At 39.5% G+C, this 18276-nt stretch overlaps 1 protein-coding gene across 3 annotated transcripts in view; it reads right to left on the reverse strand.

The window, feature by feature from the left end:
• PTBP3 (polypyrimidine tract binding protein 3) overlaps window positions 1–6754 on the reverse strand; it is a 38173-nt gene extending 31419 nt beyond the window's left edge. For 2 of the 3 annotated variants that reach the window (XM_066339418.1, XM_066339415.1), the window contains exons 1-2: window positions 6657–6754; window positions 3096–3187 (exon numbers count right to left, since the gene is read on the reverse strand). The gene's annotated coding sequence lies outside the window, so the exon portion shown is untranslated. Of the gene's footprint in view, window positions 1–1482; window positions 1564–3095; window positions 3188–6656 lie in introns of all 3 variants that reach the window. The other variant, XM_066339416.1, reaches the window with a different exon arrangement.
• Window positions 6755–18276: the final 11522 nt, after the last annotated feature.

Raw genomic sequence — 18276 nt, forward strand, 5'->3', positions numbered from 1 at the left:
CAGCAATAAACCCCTAGTTTTGTTTACATTCTCCTCATATCCAGAAAACATGCATCTTTTGTTGAAATTAATGCTTCATCTTTTCAGTATACATGGACAAGGACAAGTTCTTCCCCTTGCTCATTCCTTCACCTAAATATCACATCAGTCACACAACACGAACTTTTCCCTTCAGCTTTACTTCACTATGATGTATCCTCTAATATTCTTTATTTCTTCCACCTCTCAATGGAACACACAAGTTAGTTGGTAAAAAAAAAAATTATTTTTCCCTGATTGGGGTACACTGTGAAGAGATACAACAGTAAAACATACAACCAGCTATGCAGGAAACATGATTTTGAGAAGAAAACCTATGAAGCAAATACAACTCCTGAATTTAATCAATAATTAAATTCATGCACCCTCTGTGCTTTACAAAATACTGGTTATTAAACAAGTTACCACCTTTGAAAAGTCTACAGTTTTAAATTTCACCATTTGGCTCAAAATTGAATGACTAACACTTTTCAGTCTAGGACAGTTCAAATCTAGTCTTTAGATAGCATGCTATGAGAACCCTGGACCCTGCTGAGACACTGCACTCTGTGTGTGTGTTCTGAGTTGCTCTCCTTGTATTTTAAGGTACACACTGAAAAGGCAACCAGTACCATGATAAATTGCTCCTCTGAGAGAACATAACATCCTTCACAACAAATTAGGCTACACTTGTTAAACACATGCACTAAAAACATCAATTTTGTACACAAAATAGATGAACCCTATACGTCCAAAATAAAGTTCACAAAAAAAAAAATTCCTAATGAATTATAATGTTGTTCCTTAAGTATTTAACATCAAATACTGCATTTATTGTCCAATCCTCAGCCTTACAGAGACCAACTATTATACACAAAAAACAAGTTACCTAAAGCAGAGGCTACAGATGAACAGTATAGACAGAGTGACCTTTTTATTTACATAGAAGTCCCATTACTGTACATACATATAAATATACACACATACAGTTAAAACTTATTTTACATGATGGCAAGAAAAAAATTACCATGAGTAAACTGATTTTCCTACAGATAGTACATTATAGAGCACTGCAGGAAAGATTCAGCAGTGAAGTTATTTTCAAGTTACTTTCACACTTTTAAAGCACTTAATTTTACTTTCATACATTTGTTTTCTATTTTAGAAAGCCATTGTCCATTTACAAGCAGGGCTGTACAAAGTAGAAGAAAATTATATAGAAAGAGAATCTTCTGTGACAGACTTTCAAACTAATGACAATTAAAAGAAAGAGGCACTCAGTTTCTCTACCAGTTTTTTTACGCACAAAAAAGGTTTCTAGCACTGACAGAAATAAAAAAAAAAAGAGCATATCACCTATGTTCGAGTTCAGTAAGTTTCCTCCACAGAAACTAAGTTTTGCACTACAGCTTCCACCATATCCAAGGTCACATACTGTGCACTGAGTAACTTCACATTACTTACTTGCAAGCTGATTGTGTTTTGGGAAAGGACAGATAACTGAGATGAAGGGGAAGGAACACACATGAAGCCTGAGTAGTTTTCCTGGTAACACAAGACCAGAACAAACAGCTTGTCTGTATACATGGAGCAAAGAAAGACAAATTAGAGACTAGAAAATAGAAACAGATGAACTGACAAGTCAAAAGAGTAACTAAATTAATTCAGTATCATGTGTAATAAAATGAGGAAGTAAACCAGCAAAGGTACAGAAATGGAAAAAAATAGAGAAACAAAATCCTAATTAAGCTGAGCACAATCAGGAAGACAAAGAAGGCCTAAAAATACCAGGAGGGAATATATGTAATTTATTAATTAAACTACATCACCTTTTAATGTTAAAAGGCAATAAAATACTTGGATGCTGTATTCTTTTCATTTTCATGGTTTTTTGGGATCACTGCATCATCATGCATTTCATGCTGACTGCCAAACAGTATTTGTTTTTAGCCTAAAAAACCACTATGGGTAAAAGCCTGAAGACATACAGAATCAAAGAACCATTTAGGTTGGAATAGATAGGAGAGTCTCTATCTCAAAGCGCTGAAGCATAATTTACACATTCAAATACAGCCCTTGAAGTATGGTATCACTCTAGACATGTGCAAAAATGTGCCTTGAATTCTTGCTTTAAAAATGTTTATTGTCTTTCCAAAGTAGTGCAGTCTGGTTTTGCACCTAGTAAGCTTGATCAAAAGCTGAAGCAATACTCTAAAATTTTGTCACATCCTTCTCATGTGCCACTTCAGTTGTAACTACCATGCAACCTAGAGACAAGGACAGGGTTACCATTCCCTAATTTTGCCACATGGTCTGGTCCCACCCAAAGCCAACGACATGGTAAGATTTGATTTCTGACTGTATGTGAACTGGTTTTGGATCATCCTCATTCTCATCATTAATGCAATCCACCTTCCAAGAAAATAGTAATGTCTCATTTAAATGGTGAGATCCTAATAGACAGCATCGCCCCACCATACACTTGTGCACTTGTGTGAAGTATGCACAATTTCACAGAGTGTACATATGCAGACAATTCTGATTCCTTTGCTCCTACTACTCACTATGCAGAAAGAATGATTTATCTTGACTTTAAATGCCATTCTAATATACCACATCTTTTAATGAATAAGAATGGCAACAAGTTAAATTACTAGTAGTTCAGCATGATTAAGGAAGTTAATTGCAAGGATAATGGTTGGTTTATTGAATCATATGAGCATTCATTCCATTGGCTTTCACAAGAAATTCAGGGTGCGGTTTCCTGGTCAGTTTAAGCTGATCCATGGCTACAGTGAGCAAAGGCAGTCATGTCATTCCTCACCCTTGTGCTTTCACAGTTCTCACTGCAGTGACTAACGACTCTGAGGCAGCATAGTACCAGAATAACTTATTTTACCATGCAGTTCACATATGACAGTTGCTACACTATGAGGGAGGCGCAGAAATGCACTGCTGAGGATGGTGCTGCTCTTTTGGCAGCAGACCTGAGTTTGAACAACTTCAGCCAAGAGGGAAAGAGCAAGAGTAGGGAAGAGCGGTATCAGCAGGAGTAGACAAAATACTTTTTCACCTACCCAGTCTGCAAAGCGTGTCAAAAATGCTGCCTCTAATTCCAATGTAAAACTCACATCCACAGACCTGAAGAAAGAGGCACAATTTTCACATGCTGAAATGAGAAAAAGGAAAAAAAGTCTCTTAAATATAGTCTTTCATTAAAAATATGCAGCATCAAATGAAACTACAAGTACAAAATATATACAATGGTCAAAAGCAGGAAAACCAAAAGCAAGAGTGCAATTACATGCAACAGTTAATGGGTGCAAAAAAATTAAGAACTGTTCCTTGAAACAGCAGCTGCAGGCATAATTTTATGCTATAACTAACTCTTATCCTCATGTTTTGACACAAGATTTGTTTAATCAGGATATCCTTTAAAAGAAAGTTGGCAAACACACACTTAACATGGGATTAGTTCAGCAGAAAACCTGAAAACACCCCCTCATAGAACCCAAATCAACTGCTTATCTCCCCATATAGGATGCACAGAACAAATTAATTTTCTTGACTACCAACCGAATCAAATGAACAGCAACTTGACAACTGCTAGGGAAACCAGGAGAGTTATTTATATTTTGTTATTTTCATGTTTCTGATTGTAATAGATGATTTCCATTTCTGATTATATCATCAGATAATAGTAGTAAACAAGACTGGGGAGTGGACAGCAAACTCAGAAGAAGAGACAACTTCATTCATGCTAGGCTATACTACATGTTTTGCACAAGCACATAACTCAAAGTGGGTTAAAAACAGGTACATATGAAGCAACTACTGGAAAAAGTAAAAAAAAATTATATTCTATGTAGAATATAAATTTTAAAAAAAGGCTTCTGAGACAGAAATCTGTGGAAAATAATAAGGAAGTCATTGATGACTCTTTAAAAGCTTGAGCATTATCTTCCAGAATTCTGAAGTCTTGTTACCTGAAGATTTAATCTGGTACCAGAATGACTGGATTTAATTTGAAAATAAAATACAGCTGCTGTGTTTAGTATTGTTCATGAGCTTCCCCTCTTACTAAACCACAAGGAGGACACTAACTACAACTATAAACACCCACAGTTCTAGGTACATATCTAGTCTGCTTTTGATAGCAAATAAAAAAATTACAGTTCACACAATTCTCGTTTCTTTGAACTTTATCAATTTAATTTGAGTCACATTTTCCTGCTAACATAATAAGCTTAAATAAAGAGCCAATTTCTTTGCCATAAAACTGGAATTCTCACAGATTTCTACAGAAATTTTCTGATCCAAATAAAAATTATTTCTCCGTGTTTACTTTTACATATTCTCATCGTCATTAAGTATAAGGTTTGTATCTAAATGAGCCTCAGCATTTCACAGAAATAAATTGATGCCTCTATTTCATTTCTGTATTAAAGCAACAAGGAAATGTAATTTTTCTTCTTTTATTTTTTTTTAAATGTCCTTGAAAATAAAAAGCCACAAGATGGCTTATGAAAAATTAAGTTTATTAAGGCAGTTTTAACCAACATCTATCTTAAATTATCTTGCATTTTCAACTAACAGTTTGAAGATCAATCAATGACATTCAATTCTCAGAAGGTATTTAGCATCTAGCAAAAAAAACAACACCCCCAAATCACCCCCAAAACCCACAGATTTTCCTGAAGTGTCACTGGCAGAATTTAGCATCTGAGCACCTCAGAGCATACTCGAACTCGTAGTTATCACCAACCACCTGTATCTTCAATGAAACACATAAAGGGTCTACTTCAGAAAATTTCTGTATAAACACTCATTTGATTCACCTGTAATATGCCTATAGTCTTTGTTTTACTTTGTTAAATAAAAACTTCTACAAAAATTTTTTAAAAATACTTGGGAAAAGAGACTCATCATACTAGTTACATGACAGCACAGGAATCATACACCCACATTAAACAGCAATTCCACAACTAAAGTTAAAAAAAAAAAAAAAAAAAAAAAAAAAAAAAAAGCACCCTGTACCTATACTCTCAAACAGAACAAAGGAAAAACAAAATTACAAGTTCCTCCACAACCACATTTGTCAGATTAATAAAAGATTCTCACTCCAATGTGAACTTAACTAATTTTCTTTTGAAATTTTGCAACATGCAGTTTTAAAGCAAATATGAAAAAATGCCGATCATAGCAGAATTACTCAGTACATTTTTTAAATTAAATTCTTCAAAAAGATACCTCCTAAGAGTATTACCTGTCTGATTAATCAGTATCTATACAAGACTGTTCTCATCAACATGTCTCTCTATTAAAGCTTCTCCTACAACAGTCCATTTAAAGACATCGGGACTTTTTTTGAATCACAATGGAAAAAAGAAGCCTTTTAACTTCTGTATCAGAATACCTAGATTTTAAGAACAGCGAAGGTTTTAGATATCACTGAGAGGCAGGATGCAAGTTTAAGTTATTGTAACATCTACATCTTTGAATGAAGTTAGAAGTGCTGACATCAGTGAACATTTCTATTTTCACCTTTGCATATGGTTATGATGAAAAAAAATAAACATTAGGCATGGTTAGTTTCCTGGGACAGTTGAACTTCGCACCACGACCAAGCCCCCCAGACTTTGGATTTTGAAATATCAATAGGTAAAGGAAAAATACCAGCAATCATATTTTCACTTAAAGAGTAGTGAGGGAAGTTGGCAGTACACATAATGAACTTGGGTTTATTACTTTGTTTCAAATTGAGAAACTCTATCAAGACATACAGACAGCTACCATCACACTATCTCAGCAATGGGACCACAATACTTCAGACCTGTTAAAAATATTTTTATCTTCTGAAGACGACAATACTGTAGAAACTTCATCCCTGTAACAATCTGCTGCATAGTTAAGGCTTTCAGTAAGGTCTATAAAATGCATTATATGAATAACCATTCTGATTATTGATTAACCCCGCAGAATAGATGTCAATCAGTTCGCTTCCACATATGCACTTCCACCAAGCACCAGCGACAAGGGAAGAGGCAGCGGCTCCACGTTTTCTCTGCTAGAGACAAGGACCCCCCAGACCTGGGATACTAAACTTCAACTACCACGTGAAACCACAAATACCCAAAAACTCATCGCGACCCGCCTCTAAGAAACCCCCGCATCAAAGCATTTTTTTTACCACCTTAACAGGGGTAACTCCGTAATAAAGTTTAAAAAACGGGCAAGCGCAGGCCCGGAGCGGCGGCCGCCACCTCCGCCCCGCGGAGGGACGGGAGCGCGCCTAGCCCGCGGAGCGGCGCTTCCCGGCGCATCCCGGCCCGAACCCGGGCGTGGAGCCACGGGCCCCGCGGGAGCGGAAAACCAGTCCTGGCCACCACCGTGGGGAAAACGCGACTCCGGTCGAGCTGGGAGAACAACAGAGAAAAAGAAAGAGGAAGGGAACGGAAGCGAGATCCGCACGCCCTGAGTACCACAAACTGCCCCGCGGCAGCGCCCGGCCCCTCAGCTGCAGATCGGCGACGGCCGCCAGCTTCCTTCTTCCACAACTACCTGGCGGAGCAGCCCTCGGGAATATCCCCACCCCAAGCCCGGCCCCTCCGAAACCCGGCCTCCTCTCCGACACCCACCTCGCTCCGCTCCCTCCAACGGAGGCGGAGAGGCCCTCCCCCAGCCCCTCTCTCTCCACCCCCGCCGCTCTGAGCAAGAAGGAGCCGGGATGTGGCGGTCACCGCCCCGCCCCGCGCCAGGCGGCACCAGGTGGAACCCTCGGGGCGGTCCCCGCGGCCAGCGGCCGCCGCCCGCCCCTCAGCGAGGCGCGGCGGCGGAGCGGCGCCCCCTGCACGGCCGGGCGGGACCGCCCCGGAGCGGAGCGCAGCGCATGCGCACCGAGAGGCCGCGCCTCCCCCTGCCCCCGCTGCCTCTGTTTCCGCGGCGCCTGCGCAGTGAGGCGGTCCCGCCGCTGTGGGGCGCGGTCGTCATGTGGCGGGGTCTCGCCCGCGGCCCCCGGTGCGCGGAAAGTCGGCGTCCGTCATTTAGCTTAAGGTCGCTTCAGCTGGAAGAGACTCCGACGTCATCGACTCCAACCTGTGACCGAACACCATGTCAGCCAGACCATGGCACTAGGTGCAGTCCTTCGTTAAACACCTCCAGGGACGGTGACGCTACTACTTCCATGGGCAGCCCATTCCAAACTTTAATCACCCCTTTTGTGGAAAAAATTCTCCTAATGTTTCACCCCTGGCACAGCCTGAAGCCGTTTCCTCTTCTCGTGTCCCTGGTTGCCTGGAAGAAGAAAGAGATCGACTCCGACCTAGCTACAGGCTCCTTTCAGGCAGTTGTAGAGAGTGATGGGCTCCTCCCTGAGCCTCCTTTTCTCCAGGCTAAACAACCTCAGCTCTCTCAGCCGCTCTTCATCACGCTTGTGCTCCAAACCTTTCCCCGGTTATGTTTTCGTTCTGTGGGTTCTCTCCAGAACCCCAGTGTCTTTCCTGCTCAGAACTGAAAGCAGGACTTGAGGCACAGTCTCAACAGTGCCCAGTACACGGGATGATCACTGTCCAGGTCCTCTTGGCCACATTATTGTTTGCATAGGCCAAGATTACGTTGTCCATCCACTCCTCACCCAGCCTGTAGTGCTGCAAGGTTCAGGGCAGCAGCCACAGGTCAGGGACTTTGCCAACCCTTGAGTGCCACAGTGTCCTCCTGCCCTTTGGGTCCACAGACCACCCAGGGAAGCCAGGAAAGAGGGAGAAAGCCAGCCACTCACCCAGCATCACCAGACGGGGTTCAGGTACCAGCCCCAAGCTGGATGCTGGTTGTGCTGTCTCTCCACATAGCACAGCCTCAGTGCTGGCTGTTGCGCTGTTAAAAGGTGGTCAGCCCTGTCCATGTTAAAGCTAGGTTGATGTGGGATTGTAAGTTCGCTGAGCCATATAAATCTCTCAGTTAAGGAGACTTCCCTACCTGACCAGGAACCACTCTAGCAGTCACTCTTGCACCACCTGAGCTGGGGTCAATGTCCCTTCACACAGTCACACCAGATTTCCTCACCGTCTTGACCCCAGGTTTCCCATAGCAGAGTTTCAGACATCCACATCCTCTGGGTGCAATAACTAAACAACAAAATAACAGCTCAAGCTGGTGCATACGATATCCATAGGTGGGAGGGTGGAGAGATGTCCGCTGCTCCCCTGAGCAGAGAGTAGAGAGGGAAGCTGAGGCGAGGCAAAGTCCGGTGGCATGCTCATCGCTGTGTGCCATTCAAACAAGCTAAATCTACATCCTGCTCCCTAGAAGAGCGCACCCAAGGGCAGGAGGTACCCTGGAAGTACCTGATAGAGACACCTGTGTTTCATGCAATTGCAAGAAATTGTGTTCCTCTGGTTATGCCCTGTGTCATGCGGACTTCCCTGAGCTAACTCCTTTTCTGGGCTATGTTGTTAAAGAAAAGTGTAGCCTCAATCAAATGGATGATAGTCACAGTGCAATTCTTGAATGTCCTGTGAGTCTGATAATCAGACTTCATTCCTAAGAATACAGGAGTATCTAGAAGTTTGTTTTTCTGTTCCCCCACAAACTGCAGGAGCAAGATAAACCACCATTATCAAAGAAGTACTTTGGGAAGTAGTTGTTTGGAAAAAAAGAATATTAGTCTTAACATAAGGCTCAAAAACAAATTTTAGACATAACAGCAGACTCAGAAATTATTATATTTGAATCAGTTATGAGAAAAGGAAGTAAGAATATAGCTGTATCTATTTTAGATATGCTAATATGAAAACATGCACACACACACATATGAGAATATACTAATACATTCAATATTTCCAATGTGTTGGAATATATTTTTATATGTTAGTAATTAAATTTTTATGCATGCATAAATCTAAAAATTAAGAATTTTTGAGTCCTTTGAAAGAACTTTTCTTTAGGGGTCAGGTTCTGAAAAATGACATACAGTTTCATCCCTTAGCACACATGTTTCTTGTTACAAGTTAAATATACAATCTAATTTAAAAATACTATAAGGGTTCCCCTGTAATTGCTCTGTACACTACAAAAATAGAAAGTGTGTTTTGCCAGTAATCTAGACTTTGCTGCCTTGAAGAATGCTTTTAAATTAACTTTCAACTGTGATTCACAAAGCCAATAGGAATGTTGATAGATTGTTATAATAGAAAAAGAAAATAAATCTTTTGTGATAGGGCCTGTGAGCTGGTTGCTGACACAAGCAGGGAACAACAGAAAGGAAGAAAACTTTGATCATTCCCTTCCTGGGAGGTAAGGAGTGAAGAGGAGAAGCATAAAGATAATGTGAGGGAAAACATTTCTAGGAAGGAAACTTGGCCTTTGGGAGTTATATTCCTGCTTCACCTGTCACTGTTTTAGTGGTTTTTTGTTTGTTTGGAGTTTATTTGTTTATTTGTCATTTTGTTTGTTTATTTTTAATTCGTTCACTTATTCTATTTATTATTTTCTGCTCGCTTCTGTAATTGGTTATGTCTGTTACTTTTTCTCTTTTTCTGATTAAATTAAATTGTATTTTTCCTGATCTATGTCAAATTCATGGTTTTTGCAACTTTAGGGAAGCCTGTGGAGTTGTACTCTCTATAAATTAGGTGTAATCATGTTGAACGGATGTGTTGTTTCCAGCTGCCTCTTTTATACGGACAATTAAACTGAATGATGGTCTTTAAGAGGTATATAGTGTAATTTAATTAAATAAACTTTGAGGAAGAACAGAGATCTGTATGCACAGATCTAATTATAGCATCAGGGCCTGGGTGCACAATATTTGTCTGCTCAGCATACAAATACAAGTAGACAGATGCAATTAGTCAGCCTGGTCTATTTTAAACAAACTATGTTTATGTGGTTTTAGCAACACCATATTTTACTAAAAATTACTTGACTTTGCTGTTATTCTATCAAGTTTAAAGAAACTAACACCTATTGTATTTTTCTCTTATTGATGTTGTTGTCATCCATATTGCTAACATTTGCTTATACTATAAAAACAAAACAAAAACAAGTTACCTGCTTTTTTGTTTTGGACTTGTAATTGCAATTCCATGATTTTAAATGTTTATAGCAGAAATCAGTATTTGGCAGCTAAAAGGTCTTCTAAGCTGCTCTCTAGTCAATGAGGGCCTATGAGCCATTTTAAGTAGCGCCTATTAACTCAGAATAATTTGATACATTGTTGTTTTTCAGGTAACTCTCCTACTAAAACTCCAGTTCTTTGTAACATGTTTTGTTTATGTAGCCAGAGACATTGTATTTCTGAGAATACTATGCAGTACCACTTCTAGTAGGAACTCCTTTGTTTAGTTTCTAGGAAAAAAAACCGTAAGAGATTTCTTAGCAGGGTAGTCAATGACTAGGTCATTTAACTTTGCTCCAGACTGACAACACAAGGCTTTGAACTAGAGACTGTACCTCAAGAAATAACAGTCCTGATTAAACCTTGCAATTCACTGCGATTTTACTGGGTGCTCAACTGTTGTGGTGCAATGAAATTCAGTCACTCCACAAGCTGGATTTTAAAAGGTAACTTCCTCCACCTTTTTGCTTAGGATTAATACAGTAGTGTAGCAGATGTATGGAAAGAGCAGCCACTGCTGCCAAGGTCCAACCCCTCTCAGGTCTACCGTGCACTGTGTACAGGCTGACAGCTCCTGGTAGAATATGGCTATTCCAGTGAACTGCTCACTGCACTGAGAATCAGAAGGACAAGCTCCATCTTTGTGTCTGCTGATCACTTCTGGAGAGAAATTAAAGAAGGTGCTTTCTCTAACTAAACCAGTTTCTTTAAAGAAACCACTAAAAGTGACAATTACATGTTGTGATTTACCATTCTGTGTCTTCCACTAAGGGTCCTGATATATTGCAGCAAACTGGATGCAAATTTTAGCAGAATTTTACTGGCAGCAAAGAAAAGGGAGAAATCGTTTTGCTAAGCTACTAAAAGCTGTATTTATCAGAAACGTGGGGGTTTTTTAGACTGAAATCACTGTGTGGCCATGGTTCAGCACCAGGGGTTTTTTTGTTGTTGTTTGTTCATTTGTTTGGGGGGGGGGCGGGGTTAGGGGGTGGAGACAGGAGGAGGGGGTTGGTTCTTTTTCTTTCCTGATATAAACTCGAGAAACTTCTGTTCAGGTTAGTGTGAGAACGTGTTAAAATGTATGTGCTTTTGCTATAGTCATGCATTTAGTAACCTTCAAAGAATTTAGCTACTCTGTTTCACTACAAGGTGTAAAATAATTGCAATAAGGAAAATATTTTTTAGTTAGGACTCACCTACCATTTGAGACCATGTTTTATCTCCTGCTCTCAATGTAGAAACATTCTAAGATCACAGTAAACCTAAATAGCATTTATTGGCATATGGCAACAAATTAATATATGTCTGCCTCATGGAATGTCCGAACTAAATTACTAGTGTTGGAAACACCATAACTAACCTATTAACTATATCCTGTTCAATTTAGGCCGGACCTGGCAAGATCTTTGGATGCTTTTGAAGGTGGCAGAAGATCAGGTGAGAATAACAAAAGGCTTTGGCAGAATTTGGATTTCAAGTGTTTTGAAATGGTGTGTAATGTTTAAGAATGGCAGAAATTGAAAGGTATTATGATTGTGCCTATTGATATAAAATTTTAAATTGTTGCTAGACCTTAAAGGAAAACACTGATGCAAAATGTAGCAGATCTGGGATATAAAATTGTGCTTCAGAATCAGTATTTGTGCATAGAACTTACAGAATCTGTAAAAAACAGGCTGTTTCCCAAAAGAAAGTTTGAGGAGAGCAGCCACAAGGCAGGCCAGTCTGTGACCTTGGCTACACAGTGCTGTCCCCTGGCACCAGAAGCAGGTGAATCCGAACAATAATTCAGGCACAATAGGGGCAAGTGTAACTTGTAGCTAAGCAGAGTCAAATGGAGGGTCCAGTCAGAAGGTGTTGATGGAGGTTCTGGGAGAGGCTTGTCAGGGCAACCAAAGCCTATTCATCATCAAGTTTCCTGACAGGGACATACTGAGCTCTCCTGTTGACTCTTTATTTCAAAGGCAGAAAAAGATGGGATATCAAGGTTTTCATCTTCACTAGTGGTGAAGGGCTGTTTGGAAGAAAAATAATGGTCAGACTTTCCTTTGAGCAGAATGTCTGTTGGAAAGCAGACATTGCTTTTGGATGAAGAAATATTCCTACTTTTTTTCCCATGATGGGACACAGAGTAGTGATGGCATCTTCTGCTAAAGGCGATTCCGCGCCCAAGCCTTCTGGATAACATCAAAGCATTCTGTCTCATGTTTTTCTCACTCCATTTTTTTCCCCAGATGGAAGTGACTTGTTTGCATTATTTACTTTGTATTTTAGCAGTACTTACATTTATGATGTAGCTAATGTGGCAAATGAGAATATCTTCAGGACATAATAATTTTGATAATGAAACTGTAATGGAGATCATTTGCCTAGGGTTTTGTAGCTGACTTGGTTGTTGATTGAAGAGAAACATCTATCTTGTCTATTTTAACTATGTACTTTTTAGGACACAGACAAATTTATTATACTTACATCTTGACATTCTGTGACATGGATTTCTGGTACAGATTCTCTTCTGTAAAACTCTATAAGTTTTCTCAATTCTTATTCAACTGAGGCTACTGCTGTGCCTAATAATGGAGAAATAATCACATCTTTACTGTAAAGAAGCCTTTGTACTTCATTGTGTGAAAAGCACCACATGGGTATAACAGGTTTGTTACCTCCTTCATGTGCCTTCCTTCTACATCTTGACATAACACCTGTGTAATAAATTTGTTAGCACCTCCAGGTGTGTCTTTCTTTTACAGCTTGACATAACCATACCCTCCAGTGGTAAACTTTGTTTGTTTGTAACCTATTTGGAATTATCAGGGAAACAGCAGAGCTTCCAAGATGGCCGGTTAGCTGATAACTGTTACAGTGGAATATCATTATCACACAGCACCTTTTCTTTCTCTCTGAAAAATTTTCTTAACATTTGTCCAGTGTTATAGATGAGTTTATGGTAGCAAGTTTCATTAATGGACCAAATTTCCTATCAATGTATGGCTCTAACAATTGAAGCAGATCTTTATTCTTTGTGTCTAGCATACTTACATTATTTTTTTTCTTTTCAAATATTCAAATAATTTATTTTAGGTAGGTAACTGTCAATTTTAATTTTCTTAGTATTCCTATTGTCCCTTACAGGCTTTGATTAATTTGAAAGAGTATCACGTTTGCAATTTGTTATTTCTATACATCTGTCATTAGTTAGTTGTCCCTTAGGATGCTCCAGTGTGATGTTGGAGTTCCTTTTGACATTATACTTAGCAAATTACTGTTTCTAGCTCTACAGGCACTTCCCCGCCCGCCCGCCCCCCCCCCCCCCCCCCCCCCGAACAGACACAAAACCACCATCTCACATGCACTTTGAAAATAGCTAAGTGTAACAGCATACGCATGACTGGGTGAGAAGTTTTAGCCAGGGAAACAACTGCTGTATGTTTAATGTCTGGACTTCTGGAATAAGGATAATTTGTAACTGCACAGTGCTACTTGTATGTATATCTTGACTACACTTAATAATTCTGTTCCACAACTCTTTGGAATTACTTGGTACCAAAGAATTCACAGAGTTGGAACTCAGGTTGGTCATGTGTTTTGGTCATATGTGGTCACAAACAGGTCACAGTTGATGTACAGATGATTTCTGAAGATTAATTTCTCTATTTGCTGTCCTGTGGATTTAAATAATATGTAGTTTCTAAACTAAGCCGTTTATGCCAAAACTTCTTAGACTGTACCATTGTGTCTCTTTATGCCTTTTATCAGGTCATGGTCTAAATGCCTTGAAAAGTGTTGAAAGACTGAGACCAAATCTGGTAATTTTGTGCTTGGGCTTATGCCTCTTCCACTGGAAGACATTTTAATTGCTGCTGGTACTAGTATGTGCCCTAGACTTTAACCTAGGCATTTTTTTTTTACACCAAATTGTTCACAGACTCTCCTGAATGATCTTTTGATAAGCCCTGTCCTTTCTGCTCAGGGAGCCTCCATATTCCCAGCAGATTTACGAGGCTACATCTGCCTATGTGAAGAAGTATTTCCATTTGTAGTTCTCTCCTGCTTTTTTGACTGCCTGGTGAAAAAGAAAATTGCAAAATTAACACGACAAGTGGAGTTCTTTTGCCTTTTAGGCTGAAGTAGAAAATAATATGAAAAAGGTGTGCTTAGTTTTATTTAGGAAGGCTGCTTCTACCAGCTCAGATTATTCCCGTCCTGCAATCACTTGACTTAGTAGCACTAAGGAAAAGGTGATAATCTGGCAGAAGATGAAGTGAGTGTCAGGAATAGGAACTGACCAATAGAGATTTGGCACAGCTTTTAGGACAATGCTTTTCCTGTCTCTTTTTTTCTTTCTAAATGACTCATTTTTCTCATATAGTTCTAAGGAATGACCAATCAACTTTGTGTACTTGAACACAGGTGGGAGAAGATGTTCATTTGGGGAAGCTAGGTGTTTCTGATAATGCTATCAAAAGGTGGTGAACATCTGTCAAAATCATAATTTGTAAGAGTTACAAGAGCTCTATTAATGACTGCATTGTTGGTCTGCTCTTTCATGTACCCAACCTCTTGCTTCTCTTTGAGCCGACCATTCTTCAGGGCAGGGCTAGTCATACACTCTATTTGTCCAGCAACTTGTCCACAGAACTCAGTCTTGAGTATATTACAGAAAAGCAATAATGGAGAAGGGAAGGGGAGGGGAGGGGAGACGAGACGAGACGAGATGAGAAGAGAAGAGATGCTTTGGAAGGAACCTACAAAAACCATCCTGTCCAACAGCCCTTTGTGGCTAGCCAAAAGTTAAAGCATTTTGTTAAGGGCATTGTCCAAATGCCTCTTGCATGGGGAATCTACCATCTCTTTGGGAAGCCTGTTTGACTGGAAAAAAACAGGCTAGTGAAACAGTCCACTATGCTCCCAGCAGACTTTTTTGTTCCTTCCAAAAAAATGTTCCTTCCTTGTTGTTTTTTGTTCCTTCCAAAAAAAGTCTCATGACTGAGGAACTTTGTCAAGTGGTTGCAGTACACCGCCTTTTTGTATGTTTCTTGTAGCTTTTTTGTGTGTGTGTTCCTCCTTTTGGAATACCTCATAATATTTATTCCCCATTGTTTTCAAGTACAAATATCCTTTGACCACAGTATGAAGACTTGAGATTTAGAGGATGTGCCTTATTTCAGTTGTAACATATTGGGATACCAAGAGTTCTTTACAGTCTGAAGGAATAAAAAATGTGGTATGAGAGAGTGCCTACTGTATTTAACTATAAATAGAACTTAAATTTATATAACTCACTGGGTGGCAGTCATTTTAATCTGACTTACGGTAAGAGCAGTACTTTAAGAACCAAAGCTGAATTCTGTAAGTCTTTTGTACTGAGATCCGAGGACTTAATTCAGACTCTGTGAGATACTGGATCAAAGTAGCAAAGAGTTAATTTCTGAGCTGGTGACACTGGGGTAAATCCTTAAGTGTGTTTACATTTCTGCTTATGGTTTCAAACTGTGTTTTTGGATCTTATATAATAAAATATAGTCAGTTTTACCAATAGTCATGGTTTTTGAGAAGACTTGAAGGGGCACTGTGTCAGAAAGAAGGTAATTAACCATAAGTTTCTCATGTATTGTTATTGTAGAAGTGACCAAGAGGTACTTGGCAGCAGTGGGCAGGCAAGGTGGTTAAAACCAAGGTAGCATAGTCGCAAACTCAGAGAGTCAGAGAAATGGTTTATTTTACTTTCTCTTTTTCAGGAGGCAATGCCTGAAAAGGTCTCTTGAAAAACTCCAGCCAAAAGTCATAAGATTAAAGAAACTATTTAAGAGCTTTTTTAACAATAATACTATTTTGAAGAATAATAAATACTAATACATGGGAGTTTGAGCGAATCCTTATGGTTGTAACTTACTCAGTTCATATTTGTGAATTTTTCTAAATTTAAGTATGTCCACATATTCAGACCTTTGTGAATGCAAGAATAGTCATAGTTATGTTCAACTCCTGCAAGCCTGGAGCAGATTCACTGTTCATCTGAAGTCAATTATTTTTTGTTACCTTGCCACTTGTTTAAATCCCCGGTAGAGTTGCATGCATACATGCTCATAACAGACAAGCAAATAAACAAGCCCTTGTTAAAAAGTTAATGTTTTCAAACAATGCACACTTAGGGTCAAGCCCAGTTTTCCCAATGTTCAGTCAGTATTACTGAACCCAGTGAGACCTCCAGCATATGTTACATGAATAACACTGAACTTGTAGCTGAGCTGTTTCTTTACCTATGAAATTGTGTTGTTCCGAGACGATTAGAGTGTCGCAATGGTCTGTGCTTCACCTTGCTGTAGAAGACTTCAGAACAAAGTCAGGCCTAACGTGTAGAAAGCACCCTTGTTAATTCCTGTTAGCATAACCTTGAGTGAGAACAAAGCCCAGAGTGTTTTGTGCCATCACAAATTGTTACTTTTTTTGTTTAACTCTTGCCAAGTTCCCAGAAGGAAGCTGGACCAGTCTCAATAGTTCCTTGGGACAGAGCACTATGGATAGGTGTATGTCTTTGCCAGAGGCATGTACAAAGAAATTGTTCAGGGTGTTTCTAACACTAGTACTGTTTTAGAGTTTTTTTAAAGAGTTCATGAGGATGCTGTGAATAAAACTATTTCAGGTCAGTTATCTGTATGAAAAGTGACAGAACATTCAAATCTCCCGCTGTTTTGGCAGAGTAGCTCTGTGTTGATCTCCAGCATGACACTGAGGGCATGGTCAGACATTCATTCTTACCCTACAGAAATCATACTGGTTGAAGGATGGAAGAGAGGCAACTTCTGTTTCACAACTGCCCTCCAGCCATCCTTTTCATTCAATATAAAGCTGCATGTCTGCATTTCATAAACAAAGAGATGGTAAGAGAAGAGAGAAACTGAGGTTTCTTTCATCTGGGTGGCATATCTTTCTGTAGGTTCGAAGTCTAAGCTGGGCTCCAAGGCACAAGCTTTAAATGTACTAGCATTCAGGGTCAGAAGTTACTGAGAGTATCATGGCACAAGAGAAATTTTATTCAACCGTGAAGTGTTTCTATACACACTAAGAAAGGGAAATAATAATTTGTGAAGATCTGAAGTGTATTTCACCTACTCAAGTAACAGATATTCTGTCTTGAAAGATCTGCAAAAAACAGTAAACCACGGACAGATATTCTGCATTACACTACCTCCTTCACAGATGTCAGAATTACAAGATAAATGTTAGAGAATATAACCTGTAAAATTGAAGAGTCTTATCTTGATTACAGCACAATAGAGGAGGATGCACACTTTAGGCTCTGAAGTATTTCTCAGGCAATTGAAGACATATTCAACCTCTAATATGCTCTCTACAGCACAGTGCATATGGGTACTAATAACATGCCAACATAAACCGTGCTACAGCTAATTTCTGTAAACACTTGTACAAGACAACAGCAACAATCCTGATGACTGTTACTCATAATTAAGCACGTTTGAATGAAGATATTATTTGAAGCTGCAAGCCTTCTTTTGAAGCTTGAGGAATCTGGTTTTAATATACGGTACCTTCCTTTTTGTTTAAAATTTCTTTTTCCAAAGAGACACTATTTCTCAACCTTTGTTGATTACTCACTTTTTCCCAAGATTTAGGTCCTTCTCCTATGGACATATTAAAGCTGGTGTGATTAATGATCATTGGTACTTTAGAATAATCCTAACCTGTGCTAGAAATGTGGTTCATTTTTGCAGATAGCTGTCTTGAAAGTAGCAGGGGAAACAATCTATCTTGTGGAGTTCACAGTACAGAGAGATAAAATATGGCAGAGGAACATACATAGAAATAATTGGCCAGAGTGACATAGCTGAGCTGGAAGTGAACCCAGCAGTGTCCTTTGCACCTCACAGACTGTCTTGCATGCCAGCTTTGCTTAGTATCACTGAAATAGAGTGCCCCATTTTTACCTGCTTTGAAATGTCTTTTCTGGCACATCCTTCACAAAGAAGTACACGGTTATATCACAGCAGAAATAGGCCTGGTGTTTTTCACCCCATAGAAATGCCTCTTTTATTGCATTCCTTGCCCATCCTGTAGTCAAGATCCATAGTTATGAGCATACCAGCTAACTAGAGCTTTCTAAAGAAAATTACAATGGGAACACT

This window comes from Sylvia atricapilla, chromosome Z, assembly GCF_009819655.1.
Source record: "Sylvia atricapilla isolate bSylAtr1 chromosome Z, bSylAtr1.pri, whole genome shotgun sequence".
Classification (NCBI taxonomy): Eukaryota; Metazoa; Chordata; class Aves; order Passeriformes; family Sylviidae; genus Sylvia; species Sylvia atricapilla.